This window comes from Mandrillus leucophaeus, unplaced genomic scaffold (assembly GCF_000951045.1).
Source record: "Mandrillus leucophaeus isolate KB7577 unplaced genomic scaffold, Mleu.le_1.0 Scaffold706, whole genome shotgun sequence".
NCBI classification, from domain to species: Eukaryota; Metazoa; Chordata; class Mammalia; order Primates; family Cercopithecidae; genus Mandrillus; species Mandrillus leucophaeus.
Genome location: NW_012107653.1, coordinates 985,875 through 1,009,218, shown reverse-complemented (window position 1 = coordinate 1,009,218; position 23,344 = coordinate 985,875). Strand labels below are relative to the sequence as shown.

At 41.0% G+C, this 23,344-nt stretch overlaps 1 protein-coding gene across 3 annotated transcripts in view; it reads right to left on the bottom strand.

Annotated features, from left to right (window-relative positions):
- The window catches only part of SYTL4 (synaptotagmin-like 4), a 55,822-nt gene extending 34,653 nt beyond the window's left edge, over nucleotides 1-21,169 (bottom strand). For 2 of the 3 annotated variants that reach the window (XM_011964804.1, XM_011964806.1), the window contains exon 1: nucleotides 20,433-20,555. The gene's annotated coding sequence lies outside the window, so the exon portion shown is untranslated. Of the gene's footprint in view, nucleotides 1-20,432; nucleotides 20,556-21,024 lie in introns of those variants that run through there. The other variant, XM_011964805.1, reaches the window with a different exon arrangement.
- Between the last annotated feature and the right edge of the window lie 2,175 nt (nucleotides 21,170-23,344).

Here is a 23,344-nt window from a genome sequence, read left to right as displayed (position 1 = left end):
GTGGGTGGCTCACACCTGCAATCCCAGCATTTTGGGAGGCTAAGGCAGGTGGATCACTTGAGGCCAGGGGTTCGAGAACAGCCTGGCCAACATGGTGAAACCCTGTCTCTACAAAAAACCACCACCAACAACAACAACAACAAAAATTAGCCGGGCGTGGTGGCTGGCGCCTGTAGTCCCAGTTACTCAGGACACTGAGGCAGAGAATGGCTTGAACCTGGGAGGCGGAAGTTGCAGTGAGCCAAGATGGTGCAAGTGCACTCCAGCCTGGGTGACAGAGTAAGACTCCGTGTCAATAAAACAAACAACAAAAAAGTTTGGACTCGAGCCAGACTGCGTGAACTAGAATCCCAACTTCCCTATTTACTAGCTGTGTGACCTTGGGTAAGTTACTAAAGCTCTCAGTACCTCAATTTCCTCACTTGTATAATGAAGATAAAAATTGTACCTACCCTTTGGGGCTTGTTGTTATAAAGATTAAATGCGTTTTTAAAATATGTAAAGTGCTTAAAGTAAGGAGAACACAAAGAATGCTAAGTGTTACCTATTTTTGTCAGTTTGTATATGTTCATTTGTGCTTTCAGACTTAAACTAGCTCTTAGAAAATGACATTTATTTTCTTTTAAAGCATGCAGATGAATTGTGAGTTAAACTGTCTAGACATCAGTTAAAGTTTCAGGCTATTGTTTTTGTTATTTAAATTTTTTTATTTCAATAGCTTTTGGGGTACAAGTAGTCTGGGTTACATGGATGAATTTATAGTGATTAATTTCAATGCACTCATCAGAGGTCACTGTTTTTGAAGTGAGGAACCATGCTCACAGTCTTATAGATGACAGAAAATTTTCTTAAATATTGACCCATGCTCAAGGACCAAAAGGCTGAACTGGTATTAAATTATTTCTCTAAAGTTATAAGTAATAATTATATGATGGTTTTGCAAATACCTTCTAATGGATTATCATATCCTGCCAAAGTGATATAATAACAGTATTTTGCTGTTTAGGCTAAAGACAATGGACAATTTTATACCTCACTGAACACGAGAAAGTGACCCAGAGTCTTTCAAAATATATTTGTTTAACCAAGAAGCCTGAATTAAACTGCTCTTGTTAAAATGATACTGTTTTACACAGAAACTGATTAATGAGTTTTATACTGATGTGAGATTTACACTGCTGCATGCCAGATTCTGTATACTTTTGAACATGGGTATTTAGAACTGATTTAGCTATGTCAAGAAATGTGATGGTGTCTACACTTTTTTCAAAAGATGAGAATTTAAATTGGGCTACAAATTATAATTGGTCATAATTGGGGATTATAAAATGTCAAGGTGGAATGAACTTCTACCCTGCCTGAAACAATAACAACAACAACAAATGCACCAAACACATGAAACAATGGTTTTCAAATCGCTGAACATCAGGCAATCAAGGACTATGATTTCTGAGACGGGAAACAAATAAGGTGAGCCCTTTGATTTTCCCAGATTACTGTCTTAAGGGACTTTCCAGATAATGGTACAGAAAGGAAGAACCCAGGTAGAGCCTAGTAAACTCCCTGAGTTCTGGAGACAGAGCTGAGAGTCTGGGAAAAAAACAGGTAGCTGGAGTTCATAGGACAGAGGACCTGAGAGAGCTCCACAGAAAGAGAAAGAGATCTTCAGAGGCCTGCAGAAGATTTCACTCAAGTATTTAGCAAAGGAGTGATTAGCCCATGATATGCCTGTGAGGAAATTACTCTGGGCCAGGGAAAGAACTACCTGAAAGGATTCGAAAGAACAATGCCTGTCATTCACACAGGGCTAAGAATAGTGCCTGTTTCCGCCAGCCGAATTGGAAAACCTCATGATTCACAGGACACGAGCTGAAGGACTCAGAAGGGTCTTGCCTCAGTGGTGGGAAACAGCCCAGATTATGCACTGTTCTGGTCCTGCCTAACAAATATAAACAGCAAAACCTTAAAGGGTCACTCTGTATCTAAGTAATTGAAGTGCATGCCAGAGCTCAAGTATATTTATAGTAATACAAAAATATGCAGTACTCAACAAGGTCAAAGTCATATTTGGTACCCAGTAAAAAAACTCACAGGCATGCACAAAAGCAAGAAAATATGATCCATAATAATGAGAAAAATCAATCAAAAAGACCAAGAACTGACACAAATGTTAGAATTAGTAAACAAAGTCATTAAAGCAGTTATTATAACTACATTCTATATGTCCAAAAAGTTAGGTAGGGGACATGGGAGATGTAAAAAGACTCAAATCAAACCTACGGATAAAAGGTACAATGTCTGAGATGAAAAATACACTACTTGGGATTAACAGCAAATTGGACATTACAGTAGAAAAGAGTTAAGAACTTGAAGACATAGCAATAGAAATTATTCAAAATGGAACGCAGAAAGAAAAAAATTGAAAAAAAAGAAAAAGGAATTAATGAGCTGTAGGACATCAAGCTACCTTCTATACATGTCATTGATGTCACCAAAAATAATGGCCCAAATTTGGTGAACACTATAAACTCACGGATCCAAGAAGCTCTATGAACATTAAGCACCAGAAACATAAAGAAAAATACACCATGTGGCACACCATAAATTGCTTAAAACCAGAAATAATGGGAAAATCTTAAAAGAAGCTAGAGTCGTGGGGTGGGGTGGGGTTGGGGTCTTGGGGAAGGACACATTATATATATACAGATGAACAAAGATCATGATAACAGCAAATTTATCATTGGAAACAATGCAGTGTAAAGACAGAACGACCTCTCTAAAATACCAAAAGAAAAAAAAAAAAAAAAGATCGACCTAGATAGAATTCTACACGCAGCAAGATATTATTCAAAAACAGAGGTGAAATAAAGACTTTTTCAGACATGCAAAAGTTGAAAGAATTAATCACCAACAGACCTGCACTATAAAAAGTGTTAAAGGAAGTCCTTGAGGCAGAAAGAAAATGGTACTGCACAGAAATATAGGTCTACAAAAAGAAATACAGAGCACATGCAATGGTAACAATGTAGGTAAAAATGTTTTTTTCTTATTATTTAAATCTCTTTTAAAATATAATCGACAGTTTAAAGGAAAAATAACGATATATTGTGAAGTTCAAAACATATGGTAGAACAAAGCTGAAACTTAACCTGATTTCAAGAGACACTATAAATCCACAGTAATCAAGTCACTGTGGTATTGGGCATGAAGATAGACAAATAAATAAAAGGAACAGAATAGAGAGTATGGAAATAAGCCCTTATGTTTACAGTCACTTGATTTTTGTAATAAAGGTTAAGGGAAGTTTAGTGGAGAAATGACAGGCTTTTCAACAAGTAGTGCCGGAAAAACTAGATATCCATATGAAAAAAAAAGCAAGCATTTCTGACATGACACGTAAAAGCGTGATCCAGAACTTGATAAATTAGGCTTTGTCAAAATTTAAAACCTCTGCTTTGTAAGAACTTTATTAGAAAATAAAAAGATAAGCCATATACTGGAAGAAAATATTTGCAACTAGTATATCTGATAAGGACTTATATCCAGAATATATAAAGAACTCTCAGAATTCTACAATTTTTTTAATAACACACATTTTAAAAATAGACAAAAGATATGAATAAACATATCACCAAAGAAGATATACAAATAGCAAATAAACACAAGAAAACATGCTCAACATCATTAATCATTAGGGAAATACAAACTAAAACCACAGTGAGATATCACTACACACTTATTAGAATGACCAAAATTTCAAATACACCAAATGTTGGCAGGCATTTGAAGCAACTGGAACTCTCATACACTACAATGGGAATGTGAAATGGTATAGCCGTATCAGAAAACAGCTTAGTAGTTTCTTAAAAAGTTAAACATATATCTCCCATATGATCCATGCTTTCCACTTTTGGTATTTATCCAAGAAAAGCAAAAGCATATGTAGGCCGGACACGGTGGCTCACACCTGTAATCCAAGCACTTTGGGAGGCCAAGGTGGGCAGATCGCTTGAGGTCAGGAATTTCAAACCAGTCGATCAACAGATCAACATGGTGAAACCCCATCTGTACTAAAACTACAAAAAATTAGCCAGATGTGGCGGCAGGCGCCTGTAATCCCAGCTACTTGGGAGGCTGAGGCAGGAGAATAGCTTGAACCCAGGAGGTGGTAGTTGCAGTGAGCCAAGATTGTGCCACTGCACTCCAGCCTTGGCAACAAGAGTGAAACTCCGTCTCAAAAGAACAAAAAACAAAAATTAGCTGGGTGTGGTGGTGGGCGCCTGTAATCCCAGCTACTTGGGAGGCTGAGGCGGGAGAATCACTTGAACCTGGGAGGTGGAGGTTGCAGTGAGCTGAAATCACGCCACTGCACTCCAGCCTGGGCAACAGAGTGAGACTCCGCCTCAAAAGTGGGGGGGGGAAGCAAGCACATGCCCACACAGATTTGCATGGAAATGTTAACAGTATTATTGGTAATAGCCCAAATCTGGAAACAACCCAAATGCCCACTAAGAGGTAAGTGAATAAACAAATTGTAGTATACCCATGCAATGGAATACTATTCAGCAACAGAGAAGAATGAACTACTGATACACACAGCAACATGAATGAATCTCAAAATGATTATGCTGACTGAAACAAGCCAGGCAAAAAAATAACACTGTATGATTTCATTTATATAAAACTCTAGAAAATGCATAGTGACAGAAAACAAAATCAGTGGTTTCAGGAGTTGACAGGGGGTGAGGAGGGTAACAGTACAGAGGGACAAGAAAGAAGGATTACAACATGGCACAAGGAAATTTCTGGAGGTGATAGATGTTCAATATCTTGATTCTGGTGATAGTTTCATGGATGTACACAGATATCAAAATTTGTCAAATTATATACTTTATATATAATTTGTCTATTGTAGTTCAATAAAATGTTTTTAAACATTTTAGTATTAAATGTAACTAAAGTTTCTTCTTGTAATCATGTTTTCCAATCCCAGAATGCCTACAAGACACTAAGAGCCTTTAAATTAATTGAAACACTAAAATATTTTATGTCAAGGTTTTTTTTAATAGAGAATAAACAATACAGAGTAGGTTTGAAATATTTCCCTTACTGTACAGTTTTGTTATCTAAAAGATGTTTCACCTTTTAACTTTTCAATTTGTTAAAAATGTAAAAGACACCAGGTTCAGGAACAGCAATAAAATGTTTGCATAACTGGTGCCTGGAACTGTAATATGAGTATGATTATTTAGTAAGTGCATCCAAACAATATACTTTATTTTAAAATGTATATACTTTGTGAGGCATCAGTCTTTAAAATCAAGTATAAAAATAAAGAGAAGTTAGAATCAGATGTTCAAGTAGCTGTATCATAAACCAAAATTTTGTTTAAATGAAGCACACTTCATGTCATTGGTCTCATCAAAATGAGAGCAAAGGTTATTGCACCATTAATAAATATTAGAATTAATTTTTAAAAGTTCATTTAATCTCTCATCCTTTATTTCTATTTTTGTATTTTTTCTTTGAGACAGAGTCTCACTCTGTCACCCAGGCTGGAGTGCAGTGGCACAGTTGTAGTTCAGCATAGCCTTGACCTCCTGGACTCAAGCAATTCTCCCACCTCAGCCTCCCCAGTAGCTGGGATCGCAGGCACAAGTCACCACACCTGGCTAATTTGCTTTTATTTTTTGTAGAGATGGGGTTTCACCATGTTGCCCAGGCTGCCTCGGCCTCCCAAAGTGCTGGGATTACTAGCGTGAGACACCACACCTGGCCTGTGCATGCTTTATAATATGTGACCAATACAGTGGTAAATAATGTAGTTTACAAATACTTATTTTAGGAGTGATAAAAATTTGGGGTGATAAAGGTGAGTAATCAAAAAAGCTGGGAAGTCCCTTACTTAAAGGCTGGTTAAGGGAAACTATTCCACAAATTGCCATATATTTTCATGATTCTGCTTGTATAGAGATATGATGTATGTTAATTAGGAAAGAATAAATCATTCTGATGATTGTAATGCAGTTGTTCTTATGCAAGTAGTACAGCATAATGAATAAGAATTTTTGCTGTCATAAGACACATTCAAAAGTGGACTCTAGGCTAGGTGAGGTGGCTCATGCCTGTAATCCTAGCAATTTGTGAAGCCAAGGTGAGAGGATCTCTTGAGCCCAGGAGTTTGAGACCAGCCTGGGCAACATGGTGAAACACCATCTCTACACACACACACACACACACACACACACACACACATTAGCCAGGTGTGGTGGTGTGCGCCTGTAATCCCAGCTACTTGGAAGGCTGAGGTGGGAGGATCACCTGGGCCTGGGAGGTCAAGGCTGCAGTGAGCCGAGATCGGGCCACTGCACTCCAGCCTGGGTGACAGAGTAAGACCCTTTCTCAATCTCTCTCTCAAAAAAAAAAAAAAAAAAAAGTGGACTCTATTAACTAATTGTGACAAAGGCAATGACAGTATATAAAGCAGATCAAGCTAAAGTACTGTCAAAACTAATACCCATTATTTGTGTGGGTTTCCAGAACATGGGTGAAGCATAGCCCTAAAAGGTAGCAAAATCCAGTACCCATGGGCGGGGGACTAGTTATTTGATAATCTAAAGGTAAAAGAGTTGATTTGGCCGGGAACGGTGGCTCATGCCTGTAATCCCAGCACTTTGGGAGGCCAAGGCAGGTGGATCACCTGAGGTTGGGAGTTCGAGACCAGCCTGACCAACATGGAGAAACCCTGTCCCTACAAAAAATACAAAATTACCTGGGCATGGTGACGTATGCCTGTAATCCCAGTTACTCGGGAGGTTGACGCAGGAGAATAGCTTGAACCCGAGAAGCAGAGGTTGTGGTGAGCCGAGATCATGCCACTGCACTCCAGCCTGGGCAACAAGAGCAAAACTTCCTCTCCAAAAAAAAAAAGTTGATTTTAGAGCACGGAAAAATGAGACCAAATCCAGAGTATATGGTGGTCTGCAAAACTTAAAAAAAAAAGAAAAGAAAAAAGAAAAACACTCAAGTAGAAAAGAAAGGTTCCAGGGATGCAGGGCTTCCTAAAATTCCCTTGTCTGCATCCAGCCACCCATGCACAAAAATGCCAATGAATAACATCTTACTGGTAACATTTGCATGAGCATACAACATTGCTTACAGTCAATAAAATATTTGCTTTGGGATATTGTGTTGGTTATTTTATAAACTGCCCCTTTCAATTTTAGGGTGATGTCTCTCCTAGAAAACTATAAATATGTTTATTAAAATATATCTGTCTTAGATACCTATTCCAGGCTACTCACACAAATTCAAAGAAGATTCAAATTATAATCTGCTAAGTCTGGCTTCTTAGAAGTTTCAAAGTTCCCTTTGGATTCAGAACCCAGCTCGCATCTCCCCAAATCCTTTCTGGCTCTTGGGTTAAATAATGTAAATTACCTGGCCCCAAAGACTTTTCTGCAAGAGCTCCCTCTGCTGTCCTGGTAATTATCTTTGAATGTGTGCATGGTTTCAGGCCTTCCAAATCCTACTTCTTTCCCTGTCCTAGAGCTCTGTATTCTGCACTGTTACAGAATGCTAACTAGTTAGGAGGGCCAACTATGTGCTAAGTGATACACTAGCTGGCTAAGAAGAAAAGAACAGAGCGTAGTCCATGCCCACAGAGTTCACAGTTTAGTAGCAGAGACACCTAAATGATCCCTAAAAACAAAACAAAACAAAACAAAAAACACGGTAACCAAAGAAATATATGCATGATATATTATAGAATACCAAAGGAGGGCACGTAATTCAGGTTGGGGAAAGGGAACTAGAAAGAGAATATCCAGCAGTAGCATATGAACTGATTGTAAATTAATGTGTTTCAGCTGGATAAGCAGGAGAAAGAGGGCTTTCCAGGCAAAGTGCGTAGCATTTACAAAAGCATGGAGAAAGAGGGCTTTCTAGGCAAAGTGCATAGCATTTACAAAAGCATGGAGGCATAAAGTAACGTGGTATAAGTAAGTAGTACAATGATGCTGGTTGGTTTAAATTGTAAGGGAGGCCGGGCGCGGTGGCTCACGCCTGTAATCCCAGCACTTTGGGAGGCCGAGGCGGACGGATCACGAGGTCAGGAGATCGAGACCATCCTGGCTAACACGGTAAAACCCCGTCTCTACTAAAAATACAAAAAATTAGCCAAGCGTGGTGGTGCGCACCTGTAGTCCCAGCTACTCGGAGGCTGGGACAGGAGAATGATGTGAACCGGGGAGGTGGAGTTTGCAGTGAGCCGAGATTGCACCACTGCACTCCAGCCTAGGCGACAAAGCGAGACTCCGTCTCAAAAAAAAAAAAAAAAAAAAATTGTAAGGGAGAATGCGGAAGAGCCAGGTGGGGAATCACATCACATGTGGCTGGCGGGTGCTCCATATGCTATGCTCAAAAACATGGCTAATTAGCCATTGACAACAGAAATCATTGAAGAGTTTTAGGTAAGACAAGGACTTGTTAGGGCACACTGACAATTTTGCAGAATATGGATTTGAGGAGGCTGTGGCATAAATCCAGGGGAAAGATAACAAGAGCCAAGAGTAGATGGCAGTGGCACTAGAGATGGAAAGGAGCATATTAAAGACAACACAGAGAGAAAATCTGCAGGACCTGTGAATGTTCTGTAACACAAGTACGGCCTCTTCTACTAGGACTTGGAGTTCTGATGTGCTAGATTTCTAATTAACGACAGTATAGCATAGAATTGTGCTTAAAAGCACTGGATCTGAGCTGCCTGGGTTTAAATCGCAGCTTTGCTTTTTCCCTGAGTTAACTTTGGACAAGTTATTTAACCTCCGTGAGTCTGTTTCCCCATTTGTAAAAATGAGGATTAATAATAAGAGCTCCTGCCTATGGCTGTGAGGATTCAAGCATGCATCATGAGTAAAAGGAATAGCATAGTGCCTGGCCTAGAGTAAGCACCCAATATTGGTAGCTGTTTAGTTTTAATTATTATTAACCATATGCTTTGGAAAATATATGAGCATACGGCAGTTTTGACATCTTTCTATGAAATTTGAGAAATCTAATCAGTATTCTTGCCTAGATGGAAGGTCACTGTACCTCTCTGCATGGAGGGAGGCTGACAAGCATAAATATGAAGCAAATGTTAGTAATTAGATATGATCAGTTTAAAGGATATTTATTTATATACTGTTCTAGACAAGATTTAAAGTGACTTACAAAGATGCATAAAACATCAAAAAATAGCATACATTTTAAAATAGGATATAAAAGAAGAAAAATAGGAGTGGAGACAAACTGGTAGAGTCAGTATCAAGGCTCCAAAACCAAAGGGCAACTAAGGCTTCCTAGGAGTCAGCTGGGGTCCAGACCCCCACCTGTCCATCCACGGGGCACATCTATGCCTCACATAAAATCCCCTAGGGCCTGCTGAGTCCATTCTCAAACGCTGTATGGAAGCAAAGCTGTATTTTTCCCTAACAATGAGAAATTTACAATCAGCTCTTAATTTTACAAAATTCTGATTTTGCACTAAGGTTGTGGCTCCCTACAATCCTTTTCAAAATAGATTCTACAAAAGTAGAGTTTGCAGGTGCTGAGGCATTTTGTGCTTTTCACTTTTTTTTTTTTTTTTTTTTGGGAAATGGAGTCTCACTCTGTTGCCCAGGCTGGAGTTAGGTGGTGACATCTCAGCTCACCTCAACCTCCGCCTCCTGGGTTCAAGGGATTCTCCTGCCTCAGCCCCCCCAGTAGCTGGGATTACAGACGTATTCCATCACACCTGGCTAATTTTTGTATTTTTAGTAGAGATGCGGTTTCACCATGTTGGCCAGGCTGGTCTCAAAAGCCTGACCTTGTGATCTGCTCACCTCGGCCTCCCAACATGCTGGGATTACAGGCGTCAGCCATCTCATCTGGCTGGTTTTCACTCCTTTTACGATATCCACCAACTGATGAAGATGATGACAATAATAGTTAACACTTCTATAATGTATTATTTACGATGCACTTTTCTAAGCACTTTAGTCCTCACAATCACCCTATGAAGTAGGTACTAAATTATTATGTCTACTTTACAAATGAGGAAAGTGAGGCACAGACTGAGCAAATAACTTGCTCAAGGTCACGTGCCCTGTGACAGTCTGGTTTTTAGACGCAGGCCATCTGGCTCCACAGTCCAAGCTCTTAACCGCTATACTATATTATACTGTCTCTTCATATTCTGGCAATATTGCTCTATATAGTGATTTTTGGAAAAGGGGACATCAGCCTCAGGAACTTGAGGTGGGGTTTCTAAAAGTCTTCAGCTAATAACAAACATAATGTTTGACAGGCCCTGAGTCTGGCTTACTTTCCCAGACCCCTGACCTTGTCCTGCAATATGTGAAACAGGCCAGAGCAACTCTAGCTCAAAGCAACATTATACACAAGAAAATAACTCATTCCCCTCATCCGGGACATCCCTCCTAAAAGATGGCAGGTGCATAATGGTGGGGCAGGGGGTGGGAGTGGGCAGCAGGGTGGAAGAAGGCAGTGGTAGTAACTAAAATATCTCTTTTGTTAGCTCTTAGAATCATATGTGGGGACAATTTCCTCCAGATGGAATTCACATAGCTACCTTTCAATGCCAACAAATTCTGTTCATAAATGGTTTGTAGAAATTCCCACTTAAAATAATATATAACACTCTAAAACAAGTCCCAGAAGGAAGTCATATATCTTAATACTATATATTCACTTCTCCTGCAGAATGGTTGTTTTGGATATGTGGAAATGTGGTCTTTCATGATTTCACACATTTTTTCCCTTGCTCCTCAGCAACTTTAGAAGATGCCTTAAACCCACCACCAATCCTAGATGGCAGATTTCCATAAATGTGGTACATAGAAGTAAATCTAAAATATTATAAAAACAAGACCATGTGTCCAAACACCCTACTTGGCAACAGGGAAAATACATATATTAAAGCAAATCCCATTTAGCTTTCCGGCTTTCAAAATCTACATTTGAAGCTTCCTCTAACATGAGCCAGACACAAGAGCCTCATAAGGTTGACGGGTGTAGGATGGCCAGTTTACCCTCTTCTCTGACAAAGGCCCCTTCCTTGACACCCCATTTTTTAGATTTTTTTAAAAATCTAAAATCCCCAACTAAAAGAATGGACTGTTTTAAAACCTAGGTCATTTATATGTATAAAACATTTTTAAGTCCAGTGAGAGCTGACACATTGTTATTTTTCAATAAGCCTCATCATCTCCCACGCAGAACACTATTATCTTTCCTTAGTCAACAAGCTTTGATAATGCAGCACCCCCACAGGGAAGACCCTCTTCTCCTGCCAGGATCACAGATGGTGGGGATTTCTAAACTGAACTCTAGCTGGCATCTGATTATTTCTTGCAGACCATGTCACCTAAAAATTACCCACACAGTCCCCTTAAATGTGAAATCATCATGGTTCATGACTAATCCAACCCATGCTCACACATAACTGTGATTTCATGCATTAGGTTTCTTTTTAATTTTAGGGATGCTGTGATCTGGCTATGGCCACAGAAACCTTAAAACAATAAAAAATAACCTGTAGTTGAATTTAAATTGAACTGCATATGTGGCAGGTAATTTTAAAGTGTTACTTGAGGCCTATAAGATGCCAAATAAATGCTAATTTCTTTCAAATAAAATATTAATAAACATATACACGAACATATGTACATTAAAAGGTAGGTATAAATTGGAGGACAATATAAAAATAAATGTAAAATATTAACTTATTACAAGCCCTCTTTCCCTCCTAAACTGCTTAACCATAATTACTTTACACATTATATCAAATCCCTAGAGCAAGATTAGTACATGCATTATCAACATCTGGTCTACAGCTAGAAGCAATATCCTAATATTTTAAAGAAATAAAGTATAAAAAATTAAAACCAATAAAATGTTCAAATTAGATTTGTATATATTTATTTTCAATATTGACATAGTAAGTAAAAACACCTTAAAAAGTTGTAAGGGGACAAGAGGTACGAGTTTTCATAATTCAGTTAGTGTAACTTGAGATAAAGCAAGATATTCAAAATGCCTAGATGGACCTTCTTAGCCCTATATATGTAAATATTTGATCCTAATATTATCATTAGTTACAAATAGAGCTACACATACTGGAATCAGCACATCAATAAGGATGTTCTTTTAGTTTATAAAAATAATCTTCCCCACTAGATTGTAAGCTGTATGAGAGAAGGGACTTTGTTTTGTTCATCTCTGTACCTTTGGTGCCTAGAGCACTGCCTGGATCATAATATGCACAAAATAAATATTTGTTGAATGAATGAGCTGGCATCAAGAATACCATATATCATATTCAGCCACACCCAAGAGCTTATCATCTAGGACTCTTCCACCTTTGATATAATTGATTCAACACCCCCTCTCTGACCACAACCTGCTGTGCTTCTAGCCTATTCAGTCGATGAGCCCCCCAACTAGCCCCATTCCTATTCTCAGATTTCTTGGGTGGGGGCCGTCTTCCATAGACCCTTCTGCTTTCACCTTGTCAGCTCCTTCCCACCTTTACTTCCTTTCCTAGACAATTTAAATTTTATTGTTTCTTTCTCCTTTTTTTTTTTCCTGAGACTTCTCTGTCGCCCTGGCTGGAGTGCAGTGGTGTGATCTCAGCTCACTGCAACCACTGCCTCCTGGGTTCAAGCGATTCTCCTGCCTCAGCCTCCTGAGTAGCTGGGATTACAAGTGTGTGCCACCACGCCCGGTTAATTTTTGTATTTTTAGTAGAGATGGGGTTTCACCATGTTGGCCAGGCTGGTCTCGAACTCTTGACCTCAGGTGATCCACCCGCCTCAGCCTCCCAAAGTGCTGGGATTACTGGTGTGAGCCACCACACCCAGCCAATTCTGTTGTTTCAACTGCACTCTTGTCAATATCCTCAATAATGCATAATTTCACTGCAAATATCTGATTTAAAAAAACTATAGCTCTTCCAAGCCCAACTGTTATACTTTATGCATGTACAAGGACTCCTGAGATCTACTGGAGAAAAACGAAAATCACACTCTGGTAGATTATTATCCATATGAATTATTGGTCACCAAGCTCACCTTAACCCTGCCTGGCACTACAACTATGCTTCCCTAGGCTGCTCTCCTTTTCTCCACAATAACTATTTCAAACCTTCTTCAAACACCACAAATATCTAACTGAAACCTTGTCCCATCTTAACCCCTGCTCTAAGAGGTTGGCCTTAACTATTATATCATAGAGAAATAGAAATACCATCAGACAAGTTCCTGCTGCCAAATCTATGAACCTACTTTCATCTATGCCTATTGAGCATAATCCTCTCTCTCAATCTGGATCCCCTCCCATCTGGCATAAGGACTCTGCCCTCCAAGGATTTTGCTCTATTAATTATTCCCTCCTTCCCACCAGCCTTTAAAGAAACTCAAGTCCCTCCTAAATAAATAACAGGTCCTTGATCTCAACTCTTTGCTTGCTACTACCCTTTCTCCGCTCTTCAAAGCCAGACAGATTTCTCTAAGGAATTGTACATAATCACTGCCTCCACTTCCTCATTTCCCCAGTCATTTCTCAACCCACCATAGTTTAGCTTTCTGCCTCACAGTTCTCTGAAATTGCTCTAAGGTCACCAAGAACTTCCTAAATCCAACAGATAGTTCTTGGTCTTCCTAGATTTCTCTGGATCTTTAGTACCACTGACCATATTTTTAACACAGCCATTTCATTTTGAGAAACTTATTCTACTGATATTCAAGTAAATTCACAAATATATATTGTGAGGATGCTCAATATTTGAAACAGCAAAAAAAAAAAAAAAATTAAAGAACATAAACATCCACTAATAGGAAACTGACTAGTTATGGTACACACATATTAGGGAATATCGTGCCTTTGTTAAAAAGAAGGAGGTACTGTAGTTCTATTTATACTGACACTGAAAGCATATTAGGTTAAAAAATTGCAAATCATATATATTATGATTCCAATTTTATTTGTTTACATTTTAGACAGATTAGATCATGGATGAATGGAAAAATGTCTAGAAAGAAATACAATCTTAACATTGTTAGCTCTGTAGAGTGGGATAAGCAGGAACAGAAGATTTATATGTTATCTTTTATTGGGTCAAGTAATAAAAATGTAGTCCCATCCCTAAGCACAGCAACACTTCAAGGTAAGAAAAAAATTTCACAGGAGATCAAAAGGGAATGGCTGTAGAGACTAGGGGAAAATATTTTAAGGTCGCCAGGGCTAAGAGAGAAAGGAGAGAAGTGTATCTAATGGTTTCAAACATGAAATGAGAGATCTATTAAAAACAAGAAGAGGTAAGTATCCAATAGACACAGAGCGTGAACAGATAATTCTTAAAGGGGAAAAATCAGATGTCCAATAGATATCAAAAAGAAAAAGTTTCACTCTTACTGGCAATAAAGATTTTTGTATGTTTGCTTATTGATTCAGCAAAATTTTAGAAAGACAATTTTCAGTTTTTAAAAAGGATTTAAGAGATATTCTCATATTTTGCTGGCAAATGTAAATTAGGAAGACCTGTTAAAAAGCAATGTGACAATTTGATTTCTAAAAAAACTGAACTTCACAGAACTTATCACAATTGTAATTTAAAAACTATGTGATACAATATTTAATACACACTTCCCCTGCCGAAATAAGTTCCAGGAGAAAAATGGCCATTGTCTACCTTCTTCTCAGCCATACCTCAAGCATCTAGCTGGGTTGATGGATGGATAGATGGATAAATCTACATTGTAGGATCCTGGCTGTAGGCTCTCAGTTGGTACAATGTAAATCCTCAGTAAATCAACACAGAGCATGGCACATCGTAGGCCCTCAGTAAATCAAATCATGCTTTCTGATGAGTTTAAAGATACTGGTACTAATGGTATTCTGATACCTGAATTGATAGAGCTACAAACAAGAAGCAGTGTAGATGCCATGGAAATTTTCTACTTCTTAAAAATTATTCAAGTTCAAGTTAGGTTTGGATACTCACAGATATGAATATGAAAGCCACAGTGGTCCATCATTTCAACTATTCTTCTGCCAGGGCCATCCAATCTCCAGCCCTCTCCCTATTTCTGTCACAGCCACCCAGAAAAAGTCCCTCATACTAGATTGTCCACACTGTATTCCTGGTCTGATGAGTGCTGCCGGAGAGAATGGATACAGGGTTCTGCGACTTCGGGTGGAGACAAATTCAAGTTACCCAAGCCATTTTAAAATTTTTTTCCAGTTTTATGGAGGTATGCTTGACAAAAATTGTACATATTTATGGTATACAGCATGATATTTTGAAATACATATACATAACCTGGATGATATGCCGCTAAAGAACTCCTCTTTTCATCTCTCTCAAATGTTATTCCAACCCTTCACCGTTCTTCCCCTCTTTACTCTCTTGTTGGGGGCACAGGAGCTCTCTCAAAATCCTGCCCCTCTACAGCTCCCTCCTTCTCCATAGTTTTTACCAAGAGGATTAGTGAATCCTCTTGTCTCAATGGAAGAGCCACCACTCTTTCTCTAAGGCTAGCCTTTTCCCCGCTTTCACTCTGGCACTCCCACCCTCTGACTTTCTCAGGGACCTTGCATCATCAAGCTGTATGCCATCTGCACATAAATGGGCTCATCTCTCTCTTATATTTAAAGTAAAACAAAATTAAATAAAACAGCCTTTTTATCCCCTGTGCCTTACCGTCTATAAGGGACACTCTCTCCTTCCCATCATAGCCAAGCTTCTTCAATGTATATACTACATTTTTTTAATAATATAAATTTATGCGGTATACATGCAATTTTGTTACATATGCAGTGGTAAGTCAGAGATTTCAGGGTATCTATAACCTGAATAACATACATTGTACCCATTAAGACATTTCTCATCATCTACCCTTCTCCCACCACTCACCCTTCTGAGTCTCCACTGTCTATCACCCTACTCTCCATGTCCATGTGTATCTACCACATTTTTTATCAGTCCTTCTCAGTCCTCACTGCCCAACCCTCTACAATCTGCCTTCTCTCCTGCTGTACTGATGTTGTCATTGGCCTCCTAATTGCCAAATCTAATGAACATGTTTTTTAAATGTTTTATAGTGGGTTTTATCTGATTACGAGAGGGGTACGCATCATGAACAAAGTTATGACATATGACAGACTAGAGAGAAAAAAACTTGCACTATATAACAGGCAATGGGTAAATATAACTAATAAATATAGTGTTCTTACAAACAAATCAAATATATAACCGAAAAGATAAATGTGCAAAGGATATAAAGGAGCAAGTCTCGGAAAAATACAAATAGCTAACACAAATGAAAAGATGCTCAGCCGCACTAGTGATCAGAGAAATGCCAAGTTAAATCAGTTAGATACTATTTTTCAACTATCAGATTGGAAAATATTAAAAGTGTCATCCATCCTCAGCAAGGGCAGGAGGAAAACCACTCGCAATAGTGAAAGGGTAAACCCTCTTGGATGTCACTCTGGTGATGCCTACTTAAATTGTTTAATGTATATATCCTTTGACCTAACAATTCTATTAGAAAGCTACCCCACAAAAATACTTGCATATATATATCCTTGAGCATTATGCAAGGATGTTTGTGGCAGACTCGTGGTGGCTTGGGCTATGGTGATAGGCAGAGGAGATGGAGACGTGTGGCAGAATACATGACACAGTCTGAAGATCAGGTCAGCAGGACTCCCTCATGAATTAAATTGGGTGGAGGGCAGTGAGAGAAAAAGAAGAATCAAGGGTGATCTTAGGTTCTTGGTTTGAGCAACTGAATGGATGATGGTGACATTTTACTGAGACAGGGAGTGCTGAGGGAAGAGGGTGGGAATACAAGGGCAATCAGGAGTGCCATTCTGGCCACGTTACATTTGAGAGGTCTATCTGATAGACAAGGAGAGATGTCGAATAGGTCATTGGATATATGAGGCTGCAGCTTAGAAGAAAGGCCTGGGTCACAAACATAAATTTGGGAGTGACGAATAGCTAGACAGATGTTCTTCAAAGCCATGCAGCTTGGAAGAGAACCTCTCTGAAGATTTTAAATGGAGAAAAGTCCAGGGACTGAAACCTGGGTCACTGCAATGTTCAAAGGCAGGGGAGACAAATTTAGTAGAAAAAGAAGCTGGTCAGTTTTTTGTACAAATTTGAGTTTCAAATAAGTTAACATATATTAAATGATGAGAATCACATATTTACCACCTTATGAAGGACCCAACTCTTTCCAAGTCTGTCTTCTAAGACATTCTGGCCTCTTCCTTTCTGAACATTTCAAAACACTTTTAAACAGAATAGCACTTTTTTCTTTTATGTTGCACAGTGGTTTCTTCATACTGCACAATCGTCCTGGTAGAAAACTAGTTAAATACAACACAAACAGCACTCAGCTACGGCTTTTCCATAAAGTTCCATAATCCAATAACCACCTCATACCTAAAAGGCTATGGGTAACTTGAAACCAGAAGCCTAATTTGTGCCATCCGTTATTCTTTTGAGCTGTTCGCTTCCCCATTGCACAGTAACTTTCTCCAGGCTCTTACTGATCTTGCAAAAAGACTGAAAGGCCTCAAGACATCTGACAATCCACACCCCTTCCTCCCAGTGCGCCCCGTGTCTACCAACAAGAAGCACAACATTTTTACATTTCCACTTTTAAACTTTAGAGATTTCCATCCAGAGACCCATACTTTTAAAAAATAAGAGAGAGAGGCCAGGCGTGGTGGCTCACACCTGTAATCCGAGCACTTTGGGAGGCCGAGGCGGGTGGATCACGAGGTCAGGAGATCAAGACCATCCTGGCTAACACGGTGAAACCCCGTCTCCACTAAAAATACAAAAAAATTAGCCGGGCGTGGTGGCGAGCGCCTGTAGTCCCAGCTACTCAGGAGGCTGAGGCAGGAGAATGGCATGAACCCGGGAGGCAGAGCTTGCAGTGAGCCGAGATCACGCCACTGTACTCCCTCCAGAGACTCCATCTCAAAAAAAAAAAAAAAAAAAAAAAAAACAAAAAACCCAAAAGTAAGAGAGAGGAAGTACTTCCAACTAGGTCAAAGTTGGCATCAGTAATGCAGTCTCAAAGCAAAAATCAGCAGAAGTAAAGCTGAATTTTGGGCCTGGGGCAAACTTACACCTGCAGGGTGACAAACTGGGTAGGCTTAGTTTCAGGTCCAGGAGTGCCTAACTCCAAGACTGCCAAATTCCTAGAATGTAATGCCATTCATTCATTAACAAATACTAGTATGCATCTATGATGTACCAAGGACTGTTCTGGGTCCAAGAGTCTACCAGTGAATACAACAGACAGCAATCCCTGCCCACAGGGTGTTTATGTTATGGTGGGTGAGGGAGTGGCAGGGCAGACAATAAGCAAGAAAAATGTAATAAGGTAGGGAAAGGGCATATGGAACGTTCAGAGAAGGGATTACACGTTTAAATAGGGTGATCAGGGCAAACTTGTAGCCGTGGTATTTCAAGCGCCTCAGGAAGGTGTCTTCTGTACTCTCAACCCCACCATCACTACACCTCAGCACCTTGAAGGAATGGCATGGTACATCCGGTTACTGGCACAAATATTTGCCAATATCTTATATTTAAGACAAAGGGAGCTCCAAGATCCAGACCTTGCCCTTAGAGAACTTACAGCCTTCCAGGTGGAAAAACAACCAAGCAGTGTTAAGGGCTGTACTGAGGTGTAAACAAAGTGCTTTAGGACACAGGATAACTGGCAATTCCGCTTGGGGGAAGAAGTATGTGTTCAGTAAGGCCGTTCCAAAGAAGGTGACTTTAGAACTCAATCTTGAGGGATGGATAGGAATTAATGTCAGGGGAATGGGCATGGGGGAGGAAAGTTAGCTTTTTAGGAAGCAAAAAAGGAACAGTTTGAGCAAGGTCCCAGAGCTGGGAATAGGGAGGACATTTTCTTCCTATCCCTGCCTGTGGTACTCCATCCATCCCATGACAAAACTAGCACACGATCACCCTCAAGCTCTCTGGTATGGCTGTCAGGAAATTCCTATCACTTATTTCTCCCCTAGCCAGCAGGAGAGGAAGAAATTGAGTCAGGCGCACATCCCTGGAATCCAGGGTTACCCTCCTCTAACTTCAAGACAATTACCACAGAGCTGAGAACCCGGGAGATTTCATTCATCTAGGTACACTCACGGATGTGTACTTATATAGTGGTAATGTGGCAACTGGCCCATGTCAGAAATGAAGTGGGTAAGACATCAGTAAGGTAAGTAGTCCATAGTCTCGGCAGTGAATCTAAGGGGGAATCAAGGAGCAAAACATATACTTGGAAGGAAATTTTTTAATCACTTAGTCCTCATTCATGAGCTATTCAGTGCTCCCAACATCCAAGACAATAGAGGTGGTGTGACAGGATAGGAACACAAGCTCTGCCTCCGAGATTGTGAGGGCAAGGCACTTACCCTCTAAGTCTCTTTTTCATCATAATATGGTTATAACTGTAGCACCTATTGTATAGAGTTACTGTGAGGATTGCATTTTTATGTAAAGAACTTATCACAGTGTCTGGCTCAATGGAGCCTAACAACCAGAGCCTAACAAGCTCAGAGAGCCGGAATGCTACATACACTCACAGATAAGTTACCCCAGAACAGGCCTCCGAGCTCCATTTCACTGCTCTGACCAAGAGTGAGACACCTGAAATCGTGTTAGCAGAAATGTTCATCCCCTGCCCAAAAAGAGCCTCACAAGCCAAGTTGGTGGTGCTTTTCTACTAGGGTGCTAAAAACCAAACCACCAAAAATGCGGAAAACTTCATCAAGGCCACATCTCTGCATTGAACATTGTTCCCACAGCGACAAAAGTCTTAAGTCATTAATACCGCAATATTAATAGATTTATGAGAGATGGGGGTGGGGAGCTTAAAGAGCAGAAAAGAAGCCAGTTAAATATAGGAGGTCCAGGATGTACAGAAGACTCATTTTTTGCCACAAATATACAAGGTCTAGGGTCAACCCTGCCAAGAGCAGTACTCTGGAATTTTACGTCCTCTAGTCCTGAAGAAGAAGGGTACCGGGGGAAGAAAAGCTTGGTTAATTAGAAACTCACCACTTTTCAAGCCACCAGAATTCTAACCAAATGATTTCACCACCCCAAATCCCATCTCAATGTTAAGGGTTGGAGGAACACCTTTTTCTGCCCCATTACAAACCATCACAGGAGACAGAAGCATTCTGTGCCCCTTCTGAGATCTCGGGGACCCTCCTCCAGTACCAGGTCTCTCACAGCCTGCTTGAAGAGCGGCAAGATAAACAGCTCCACAGCACGTAGCCAGGTCCCCAGCCCCAAGCGCAGAGGGAGCCCACTGAGGCAGGACTCCGGCCGACCAGCCTCCAGCCTTTACCTGTGGCTGACTAGTCAAAGCCAGAGAAGCCGACGCCGAGATGTCGGAGGTCCGAAGAGAGTGCGGGTTAGCGACCCCGCTCGACGGCCAAGCGCTGCGAGAGAAACCCACGAAAAGGTGACTGCACGCCTTGGAGGGCGCAGTTCCCGCTAGGAGCTCGGCCCCGCCCCCGCCCCCAGGGCCAGCTCTCGGGAGGGGCACCAGCTCGGGCTGGCGGGAAAAGCCCGGGCACTCCGCGCGAGGAGAGCCGGAGAGGAGAGGGGAGGCGGCTCCCAGAGGGGCACAGCCCGCATTAGTGCTAGGTGGGTCAGGGAAGGGGCCAGAAGAAGCCCTAGAGAAAGAAAAGTGGCCGGGAGGGACCGCCCAAGCAGACGGGAGTCCAAGCCTGGGGGGTGCCTTCGGGAGAGGCGGACGGGGAGAGGGAAGACGAGGTCAGGTAGGGAGAAGGAAAAACTAGGGGAGCAGAGAGCAGGTAGGGAAGACGCAAGACCCCGAGATGGGGGTGGGGGCGCTTCAGCAGCGAAAAGGAGCTGGGGGTCCAGAAGGAGCCCCCAACCGAGGGCGAGGGGGCGGCCGCTGGCTGCTGACCTACCTGTCACCTGCAACAGGTGCCTCCAGAGAGCTAGACGTCCCAGTGCCGGTTTCGAGGGAGGGTCTCTGGCTCCGGGAAGATCGCCACCCAGCTCCGGCGGCCGGCCCTTCTCACCCTCCCGGGAGGCGGAAAAAGCTGCAACTTTCCCTGGAGCTGGGAGGAGCTGGACTCTTAAAGGGGCCGCACAGCGCCCCGGGCTCCTTAGTAGGGGGCCGCTCAGCCCGAAAGGGAGCTCTGGGACCCAAAGCCTTGAGACACAAGAGGAATGAATGTCCTTCCAGGTTAGAAGTGGGAGCCTAGGGACCGAGGATAGGGGTCTAACACTAGACGTGCCTCCCCACCCCCTTACTTCCATCTGTTGGTCGCTCCCTTAGATGGTGAAATCACCTGCCCCTTTCGTTCTGCTGAGTCAAAAGTTGTCAAATTGTCTCACACTTCTAAGGAGATAAAAGAATATGAACTATCTAATTTGAGTAAGTAAAATATGATACCATTCTGATCCTTTAACTTGTGGCCTTTTATGGCAAATTGTCTGTCTAAAATAGAAACGTTTTGGGCAAAGGAGTAGACTAAATTCACACATACACACTCAAGAACACAACTGGTTAAAATATTCAACTCACTAGTAATCAAAGAAAAGCAAATTAGAACAATAATGAGATTATTTGGCAAAGAGTTTTGTTTTTTATTTTTTAAATAACACTTAATGATGACAAAGTAGCCACCAAACAAGCTCTCATAATTGCTGATAGGAGCATATGTTGGTTAAAAACCCTTTTAGAAAGCATGTGAGCAGTATATATCAATAGACTTTAAAATGTTTATACCTACCCAGTAATTGCAGATTCCCCTCCCTCTCTTTCCCATCCCTCTCCCCCTCATTTCACATCAGCAATTAAACATGCTCAAGTATCTACCATCTTAAAACAATAGCCTCCCTACACAGGAGGTCCCTCTTCAGGTCCTCTTTATGGGCAAATGTATTGAAAACATACTTTACAGGTGAAATTGCAATTTTTATTCCCTTACGTCTCATTCATTTCTCAGCTCTCAGAAGTCTGGCTTCCTTCCCCCACTGAAACTTCTCAATGAGATAAAAAACCAATGACCCTCAGTGTCGATAAATCCACAAATAAGTAAGGTATTTTTGGTCCTTATTTTGCTTGACTTCTCCCCTACATTTAACACTGTTAACCATTTCCTCCTCCTTGAAATGTTCTATGGCATCTATGACATTATACTCTTGCTTTTCCTCCTACTCCTTTGCCCTCTCCTCAGTGACCTTTGTAGGCCACTCTTCTGCTATCTGACCTCTGAAAGTCAGACATTCTCAGGGCTAGGATACATATACTCCCTCCCCCAAATAATCTTTTTCACTCACTTGGCTTTAATTATCATATATATGGTCACAACTCTAATTCTATAACTCTACCCAGACCGCTTTATTGAGTTCTGTTTTCTTGACATCTCCACTTGAATGTCCTGCAGACACCTCAAATTCAACACATCCAAAGTTAAACCTATCATCTTTTCTCTTAAATTTGTTCCTCCTCCAGTATTTCCTATATCAGTAAATGGCAACATGCCACTCAAGGCAATGGATTCCAGTCTAGATGCCATTAAGAAAATTCATGATTCATCGGAGAAGGGCAAAATATCAGCATTAACGGGAGTTTGGAAGAAGTTAACTCCAACCCTCATGGATGACTTGAAGAATTCAAGACTTCAGTGGAGGAAGTCACTACACATGTAGTAGAAATAGCAAGAGAACTAGAATTAGAAGTGGAACCCAGAGGCCGGGCACAGTGGCTCACGCCTGTAATCCCAGCACTTTGGGAGGCTGAGGCGGGCAGATCACGAGGTCAGGAGATCGAAACCATCCTGGCTAACATGGTGAAATCCAGTCTCTACTAAAACTCCAAAAAAATTAGCCGGGCGTGGTGGTGGGCACCTGTAGTCCCAGCTACTCAGGTGGCTGAGGCAGGAGAATGGCATGAACCCGGGAGGCGGAGCTTGCAGTGAGCTGAGATTGCGCCACTGCACTCCAGCCTGGGTGAGAGAGTGAGACTCCATCTCAAAAAAAAAAAAAAAAAAAAAAAAAGTGGAACCCAGAGATGTGACTGAATTGCTGCAATCTCATGATAAAACTTGACTGACCAAGGAGTTGCTTCCTGTGTGAACAAATAAAGTGATTTCTTGAGATGGAATCTACTCCTGGTGAAGATGATGTGAACACTGTTGAAACAATAACAAAGGATTTAGAGGCTGGGCGCGGTGGCTCACGCCTGTAATCCTAGCACTTTGGGAGGCCGAGGCAGGC